Raw genomic sequence first — 8,735 nt, 5'->3', positions numbered from 1 at the left:
TCATAAACTGACCTGTCCAGCTGTCCTTTATATTGGACACACAGAGGTAAGTGTAAGTATATAAACAGCTTAGCTAAAATAGACTGAAGAAACAGGACTGTTTTGAGATAGCCACCATATTTCTGCCTGGGAAAACATCTATTAGAAAAATGGTTTATTTTCGCCCACAGCTCAGAGCTCAAAAGAAATCAGGAAAACTAAAGTCTCAGAGGCAGTAAAATATAGCAATGCCAAGAAATATCAGTGACAGTAATGCTAACAAGCAAGAGTAAAAGAGCCATACCCCTCAACAGGCAAATCTGTCATTATTATGCAGATTACATTCAGTGGAGCCTTTTTCACTTGAGATAGCTCATTATTTATGTCTGTTGCATTGCCTTTTCAAGCATCTCTCATATCAGTGCACCATGTATTACATGGATTCCCTGAATCTGGCTCACTCTGCAAACAATTTCTGAATGACTTGACCCTAATACATTTTCCTGCATTGGTTCTGGTCTTAGCTACTGTATGAATTATTCAGGAAATGACTGTGGTGAAAAGAGAATGGAAGGTTTTAGTCAAAATCGTGAGCATGCTGGACTGGGGCAGTGTTGAAACTTCAGCTTCTCGTGCCTTCATCCCCAGAGAATTTTGGGTCACAGTGATCTCAAAAGAGATTGAGGAGGATTGCACCCTTTACAGAAAAAGCCTCTCACTATGCCCCTCCTTCACACAGACACACACAAACAACAACCCCTTCTGCCATCTCTGGCCCTGTCATTCTATAGATAATGTATTTGACTGAACAGCAACACCCACATGTTCTTATGTCACTCACATTACTTGTAAATGAGACGGGGGGTATCCCAGGTGATGAGGTGAAGAAGAGCTCTCCTTTCCTTCCAGTCACTGGAAACCAGTTTAAAAACACACGCAGACACATGCACAAGCTGCTATCAATTCTTTTGCAGCCCAATGAGAGAGTGGGAGGAGGCAGAGAAGGAGGGAAGTGATAAAGAGAGAGGGAGAGAGAGGGAGGAGGGAGTGTGTGTATGAGTGAGCCAGAGCAGAGGGGGTGGGGGGTTGGGGGGTGGTGGAAGGAGCTCTATGGTGCCGCAAAATCCTCTCCTCCTGGATGCTGCCTTTCCTCTTCATGGCTTTGTCCCTCCTTTGTACTGCCACCCTGCGTCCTCGGGAGCAGGCACTCGTACACTGACCAGAGCTCAGCCATGGACCTGAGGGGTGAATCAGCCCTAACAAAGAGCCTTTGAGATGGCAATGTGTGCTTCTGCCTGGAGGGAGGAACGCATCAGGCTTTCCCAGGCAAGCGGCAGCCTGCAGTGTGCGCTTGCTTGAGAGCCAGCCCTCCTCGTTGTTGCGTGTATGAAAGAGAGTATGCCCGTGTGTGAGTGGATGTGAGTAAGCAGTGTATACCAGTGTATGTGAGTGTGGATGTGCGCACTTCCATTTCCTTCCTGGAGGAGAGAAGCTCTCCTCTTCACTGGGCAGCAAGGTAAGAGGGATGAGTGATTTTTTTTCCCCCTCTCCTGACAATGATTGATCCCTCCAGAGCTCTGTTTCCTCTCTGCATGGCAAGGAGAGTAGGGTAAAGAGGGGGTAGGATGGAGAGAAAAGAGGCTTAACATCACTGATGAAGACCAGGCTAGTGTGTGCCATCAGGGAGGTATCAGCCGTAGTGGAGGAAGAGAAAGAGATGGAGAGGCTGCGAGCAGAAAACAGTGCAGAGGGTTGTTGGATGTATCCAGTGATGGGCTGCATCTCAAAAGAAGAGCCTTCAGGTCCTGTTCACCTCTCCTCCCCAAAATCCCCACATCCTCTGTTTTGGCTGCTTCTCCCGTCAACCCTTATTTTACAGAAAAGGATTCAACAACCCTTAAAATGTTGCCTTTCTTCAGACGGACTACACTTGACAAACACAGACTGTGTTGCTGCCACAAGCACTGTGGACAGAAGCTTTCTGTTATTACCATTGTGTATTCTAGTGTGTGTGTGTGTGTGTGTGTGTGGGTGTGTGTGTGTGTAGGCTGAGTTCTCAGGTGGTCTGTCTGGTCCTACCAGTGCATGAGGATTCAAGCTGCTGCTATATATACAGTACTAGACATGCTCCAGTAGATCGATGCTGTGACAGACTGCACAGGAGAGGAATCTGACATGTGACCTGTTTGCCACAAATGCCACAATTAGAAAACTTGTGCAACAGCTTTCATAAACATGCGGGAATGTTTGAACTGTTCAAGTCTGAATTTGAGACATTAAGAAAAATGGAATCTACTCAGTATTGTAGAAGATAGGTTTGAAAGTCTCTATTATTCTCTATTTAAATGGTAAGTTTCCAGTGAAAACTAATCTAAGCCTGAGATGTTTTAAAGAGTATATGCAGACATTCATGCATTCAAACCAAGAGTTGTTTCACAGATTCATGGATATAGTGGTGAGCAGCACAAGCTTCATTCTTTAAATTAGGTTTCATTTGTGTGCTTCTGAGGTTGATGATGATGTAATTGAGACTCCGCTAGTCTGAAACTGCGTTGTGTTTGTGCCTCAGGTTACTCATTGATATTCAAGGAGCGAGGAGGGAAAGGGTAGAGGAGGTGACAGAGAAGGTCTCTTTGATGCATGCGCACACACACACACACACACACACAGACACACACACACACACACACACACAGCTGGACATCTGCTTCACTGAGGGTGATGTGTTCACTCCAGAATCTTCTGAAGTCGTTAGGTTTTTGGAGGCTTGTCTCATGTCCCCATCTTCCTTTTCAAGCTCTTACAGACTCACGGTGCAAAACAAACTGGCAGCACATACTCATGTACAAAAATTCTGACAGGACAGGAAGTGATAGGGACCTCTCACACAAACATGAACACAGCATGCAGGTGTAAGTGGTACATCACTGTCACATGCCCTGTTGTGTTCTTGATTGTTTTCAGGATTGTCATGTTGACAACATGTATTACTAGCTTAGCCACTGGCCATGAGATGTCAAGCACTAACAATTAAAACAGGCTCTGAGTCTAAATTAGGAAAGCGTGCCATGAGTCTGGGCTGGACCAGCACCCATGCTGGGTGACAGAGGAGGGAAGCAGAATCAATGCAGATTGATACCCTCAAAAAATCAGAGGTTAAAATGGTCAGTGCTTTGTCCCTGGCAGAGTCCCACTGAGGCTTGGGCTAAAAAAGAATAAAATAAATGAAAACTTTCATAAGCATGGCACATCAATAAATTAGAGCCAAGAGAGAGCTGGGCTTGTACCATTGGCCCAAATGGATCATACATCTCTATCAGTAGAGCGTCAAACTGTTCAAAGCCCTTGTGAGAGCCAAGAGATCTTTAATTAAACAGAGTGTTGGTCAGTACTGCACTTCCTTCCTCTCCTGACTCTAATATACATATTGTTAAACTGCATGGAGAAGCATGCTTCCTAAGTTAAGAGTGTATTTTTCCAGTGATGTGTCAGCATCAGTAGGACATCCCATTAAGCCCCAGGACACTAAAGTGCTGCTTTTACAATGTTATTATGTTAAGGTGTATAAAGTACATAGAGACTGAATGTCCATGCTCCTCCCTGAAAGGCAGAAAAAAACTGGTTTTCTCATCCATTTTCTTGTCCAGGACAATCAGCACCGATATGCCAGGTGACAGAGTGATGTATGCACTCTATTGATGCTGTCTTGTCCTCATATCCCCTTCAGCGTGACTTGTTTACTGCAGACAAAGCTGCCTAAGATGATGGAAAAAAAAGTTTACATTTTCAATCAACTGGACATGAAAATGTGAATATAACTTTCAGGTCACTCACAGCCTTAAATCTGTCCTCTCATTTTGTTCCCTTTCAGCTTCTCCATTTCTGTTCCCATCACTACATCTGAGTGTCCAGACTCTCCTTTACTCCCCAACTCCTCCTCCTCCTTGCCTGACCTTTCATTTCCTGTTTCCTCCTGTCAGTAGTAAGAGGGCTGATGTGCACCTCTGCACAGATGTCTGACCTTGAAGAGCTGCCAGACCACATTCACTTGCACAGATATCATATTTTAATATATGTTTTTTTTACTACGCTTGTCCATCCTCAGGCCTTTTTTACTCATTCAGATCAAGAGAAAATGACAGACAAGCTCTTTGATTGTTTGCTTTCACAGAATTGCAGTGCTCTGTCACTTTGGACCATTTCCAATTTGCACTATTTCATATTCATATTTCATACAGAGGTTTGACTACACATAATGCATTGCATTATGTAACATTTGAAATACCTTGTACCCTCTGTGTGAATATGGGTCATATCTCTTTAATATCCAATATTACAAAGTGAAATGTAAATGCACAATATGGATATAGTCACCTGTTCTGCTGAATTATTGTCCTCTGACAATGTTTTGGGGCAGCACGGTGGCGCAGTGGTTAGCACCGTTGCCTCACAGCAAGAAGGCTCCGGGTTCAGGCCCCACTCGGGACCTTTCTGTGTGGAGTTGGTATGTTCTCCCCGTGCTTGCGTGGGTTCTCTCCGGGTACTCCAGCTTCCTCCTGCAGTCCAAAGACATGCAGCTTAGGTTGACCGGTGTCTCTAAATTGCCCATAGGAGTGCGTGTGTGGTTGTTTGTCTGTGTGTTAGCCCTGCGATGGATTGGTGACCTATCTAGGGTGTACCCTGCCTTCGCCCGATTGCCGGCCAGGATTGGCTCTGGCCTGTGACCCTGTGTGCTAACGTGCCCTATTTAGCACAACATGCAACATAGGATAATGATAATCACCTTTATTTGGCCAAGTAGGCAAGGAATTTGTTTCCGGTACAGAACCGAGGCAGCCAACTCAACCAATGGCTCTAACCATCGGGGGCAACTTGGGGGTTTAGTGTCTTGCCCAAAGACACTTCAACATGTGAACTGCAGGCACCGAGATTTGAACCTCTGGTTGGGAGACGACTGCTCTACCCACTGAACCACAGTCACCCCCATAGAGCTGAGATGATCGTAACTTGTATGATTTGTAAAACCAAACAGGACAAAATGAAATTTTAACTTAATGATGGAACAAAATTAAGACAGGAACATACAAGTGTGTCCCAGATGATATGTTAATTCATCAAATAGTTCTTGAAATATTTCACTTAAAAACACAAATATCGATGTGGTGGTACTGTAGGAAAAGTCAGGGAATCATCAGAGAGATAAGGATTAATTTACTACACAATATCTGCACAAAATTTCATGGCAATCCAAGTAGTAGTTGCTGAGACCCATATGTCAGGAGCAAAGTGGTGGAGCAACAGACCAGCACTGCCATCCTTAGCCGCTAGCGTGGCTAAAAGGAAAGCCACATTTATACAATGGGTGACTTTATAGAGGTAGCAGATGTGCACCATCCTCCAACTTTACTTATATTCCAAGTGCTTTGTTGTGCATATCGTGTCAGACCACTAGCATGAAATATGCATGGCAGCAGCGTGCTATTCCATGTCAGTGCATGCAGCTTGTCGTTCCCTATTGACAATCCTTCTATGTCTGTAGAGCTGACTTTAAAGAGAAAGCAGACATCATCTCAAATCATAAACACTGCTATTGCACTGTCCAGTCATGTCCAGTGCTCGTGTACGTATCTTTACACCCTCAGATGGTGTCTATGTGCATGTGTGTGTTTTACAAAGCGCAAGGAATGGATGACCAACCAAGAAACCCTCCCCTTTAAAGGCAGTCTCATTACATTCAAAGGGCAAAACAGTCATCATAATGAAGCTGATAGAAGAGTGATTTCTCAGCCCTTCACACTGCACTGCAGAGTCCAAAAGCAGCAGTTAAAACCTCAATGCTATATATGCCACTATAAGATAGATGTAGCCCTCTGTAATTCAGTATACATGTAGCTGGATTATGCTTATACATGCATTCACAAACACAAAAAGAGGATTACTTCATCACTACCATCTCCTACCCTCACCCTTCTATTTGACATGAATCCTGTACAAAATAAACCCTGATTCTTGTGCTAGAGAGGAGGGGGGGATATGATGTGTCCTAAAATTAGATCAGTGAAGGACTGCACACCATACTAATCCTGCAAGCACAGTCCACTGCACACTCACTACTTTTCTGTGTACACACCAACAAAAAAACAACAGAAGCAGAAATCAGGACAGATAGAAAAAAAGAAACAATTCAACTGAGCTCGGAGCACTAATATGAACAAATCCAATGTCTCTTTTATCTCTCCATCCCCTCCCACTAATCCACAACTCCTGCTTGGGGTGATTTCATCATGAGAGGAAGGCAAGTGTGCCCATCTCTTCCTCTGTCATGTTGTCTGTGGGAAACATATGAATTACCTGGCTGCATTTTTGCATGGCATGCAAGGCCAGGCTGTTGTGCCAGGTGAAGAAGCTCCATCCATTAGAGGGGTAAGGCTCTGACTGGATTTTCACTTCAGCTTGGAATAAACACGTGATTAAGTGGTGACTTCCTGCATAGAAACAGGATTTATTTGCATGATTTTCACAATTTACATGCGTCATCATCTTTTTTTTAAAGATTTATGTTTAGTCAAACTTCACAAGAAAATTTGCTACCAACAGCTTTTTGTTCATGTGATTTTCTGCGTGTGAGGTTTTACTTTTCAATAACAGGATTTGTGCATTGTCAGGTCATGCATGTGGATTTGTAATTTTTGGCTTCTGGAAACAATTGCACAGATGGAAATATCTAATGTGATTGTTAGAGTGACCTCATCCCCTTTGGCTTTTTATATACCTGACAGCAGCTGGCTAACTTTTGCCTCCATACTTAGAAAGATGGAAGACAAGCCACTGCTGCACAGGGTCAGGTCCCTGCAGTTTAGAGGGATGTGACCAGAAAGCGTGATCATGCACTGTGCAAGCTCATCTCTGTGCAGACATGAGCTTGGAAATCATAATTTTATTACAGTCAACAAAGTGAATGTGCGTGTTTATCTATTTGCTCCTAATTTCTCAGAGGTTAGTCTGTATATCCAGCATCCCTGGTAGGCTAGTGGTTAAGGCGCAGTGCTCTTGCCGCTGCGGTCAGGGTTGCGTCAGAAAGGGCATCTGGCGTAAAACACATGCCAAATGTCAACATGCGAGTCATCAGTGTGACGATTTGCTGTGGCGACCCCTAAACGGGAAAAACTGAAAGTGACTTTATTTCTTTCTAGTCTGTATATCCAGTGCTTTCAGAGTAGATCTGTGGTTAAGATGGAGTAATGAATCCCTCTGCTCTCTGTTGCCATGAACTGATGAGGCTGAATAAAGTATTATACAACACAGTTGTCCTATCTATGCTGCTTCCACCCCATTACTGCTAGCAGTGGAGGATTGTAGCAGTTTGCATTTCACTCATGAGTCAATATTGATTGATCTGCTTGTAAAGGATACATGAGCGCTATGTGTAAATATTTGCTTAGGCTATGCCCACATCTGCATATTGAACAACTATCTAAGCAGATAGGCTTTTGTGCAACATAAAAAAACTGATGAAAACCTTCTGTGTGGCTTGTTTTTTTAAACATTTGTTATTGATGAAGCAGCCACAGTTGGTTGTTAAATGCCTTTCTGTGTCTGCAAGAAGAAAACTTGGTCCCTGTCTCTCTAATACACCCAGGTTTGACTGTAATCTAGGCCCTAACTCTTGAGAGCCCTCAATTCATTGGACACATTATATACACAGGGAAAGCGATACTCTTATGCAACACTTAGCATATTAGCCTTGTGATTGAATTATCCTTAGAGGGTAACGTCTCTCCAAGCAGTATCCCCCTCACCCTCCTCATCCTAATCCCACCTTCTTGTAATGAGGCAGGTTTACCTGATGGGTCTGACCTCCTTTTACCCTCCGGTGCTGTGGTGGTGTGAGCGGGTTAGACACAGACACAGCTCATAACAGGTGTTGCTGATGCTGATTAGAGCGGAGGTGGAGATGGGGGGGCTGTCAGCAGAATCGCTTGCTGGGCTGTGGAAGGCTGCAAAACCCATTTCCTCAACTCCCACCATTTCACAGTGTATGATAAGATTGCATTTGATAGCCTCAGGGCACCTTGTAGGTCACTGCATTTGCCACATAATTCAGGGCCTTTAAGCTACAGCTGCAGTGGCCCTTTGAGGCTTTGGTGCTTTGAGCTTAATAGTCACATGAGCATTGTCGGAATGAAAACACTAGCATGTTGATGTTTAGCAGGTGTTGACCATTTTCATCTCCTTATTTCAGCATGTTAGCTAGCTGACATTTGCTAATTAACAGGAATACAGGTAGCTGCTTGATGCACCTGTTAAAGGACTCAACCATGAAACTGAAAGACTACACATGCCCCATACTGACAAAGGCGTAACTGAAACCTCTTTTCATTTTCCCCAATCCTAATTTTTGACATTAAAAACTGAATAAAGGGAAAGTTAGTTGGGCATGAAAATCCTTTAGTATTCTTTGGACTCTTACCTTGGTCACACATCCCTCAGCTATTTTTTTTTTCTTTTTGTCTTTGCTGAGTGTGTTGCTTTTCTCTGTACTTAAATAATTAACACTAATCTCAAAGTAAACAGGCTGATGGGAATGTTATTAGTTTTGCAGGTTTTTGGTCACAAAGTACTGGGCAAAATTGAAATGTGACCAGATAATAGCTCTATGAAAGATAAGTGAATCAGAGTCATTAAAATCTGGGGACCATGCATGTCTGTACCAGATTTCACAATTTGATTTGATTTGATTTGATTTGATTTGATTT

At 43.5% G+C, this 8,735-nt stretch overlaps 1 protein-coding gene across 2 annotated transcripts in view; it reads left to right on the top strand.

Moving 5' to 3' along the window:
* The first annotated feature begins 827 nt into the window (after positions 1–827).
* Positions 828–8,735, top strand: part of pak6 (p21 (RAC1) activated kinase 6) — a 45,873-nt gene continuing 37,965 nt past the window's right edge. Inside the window, exon 1 of one of the 2 annotated variants that reach the window (XM_020614499.1) lies at positions 828–1,305. The gene's annotated coding sequence lies outside the window, so the exon portion shown is untranslated. Of the gene's footprint in view, positions 1,496–8,735 lie in introns of both variants that reach the window. The other variant, XM_020614498.1, reaches the window with a different exon arrangement.

This window comes from Monopterus albus, unplaced genomic scaffold, assembly GCF_001952655.1.
Source record: "Monopterus albus unplaced genomic scaffold, M_albus_1.0 scaffold147.1, whole genome shotgun sequence".
NCBI classification, from domain to species: domain Eukaryota; kingdom Metazoa; phylum Chordata; class Actinopteri; order Synbranchiformes; family Synbranchidae; genus Monopterus; species Monopterus albus.
Note: the sequence above shows the minus strand (reverse complement) of the source record. Positions and strands in the feature narration are given on the sequence as shown.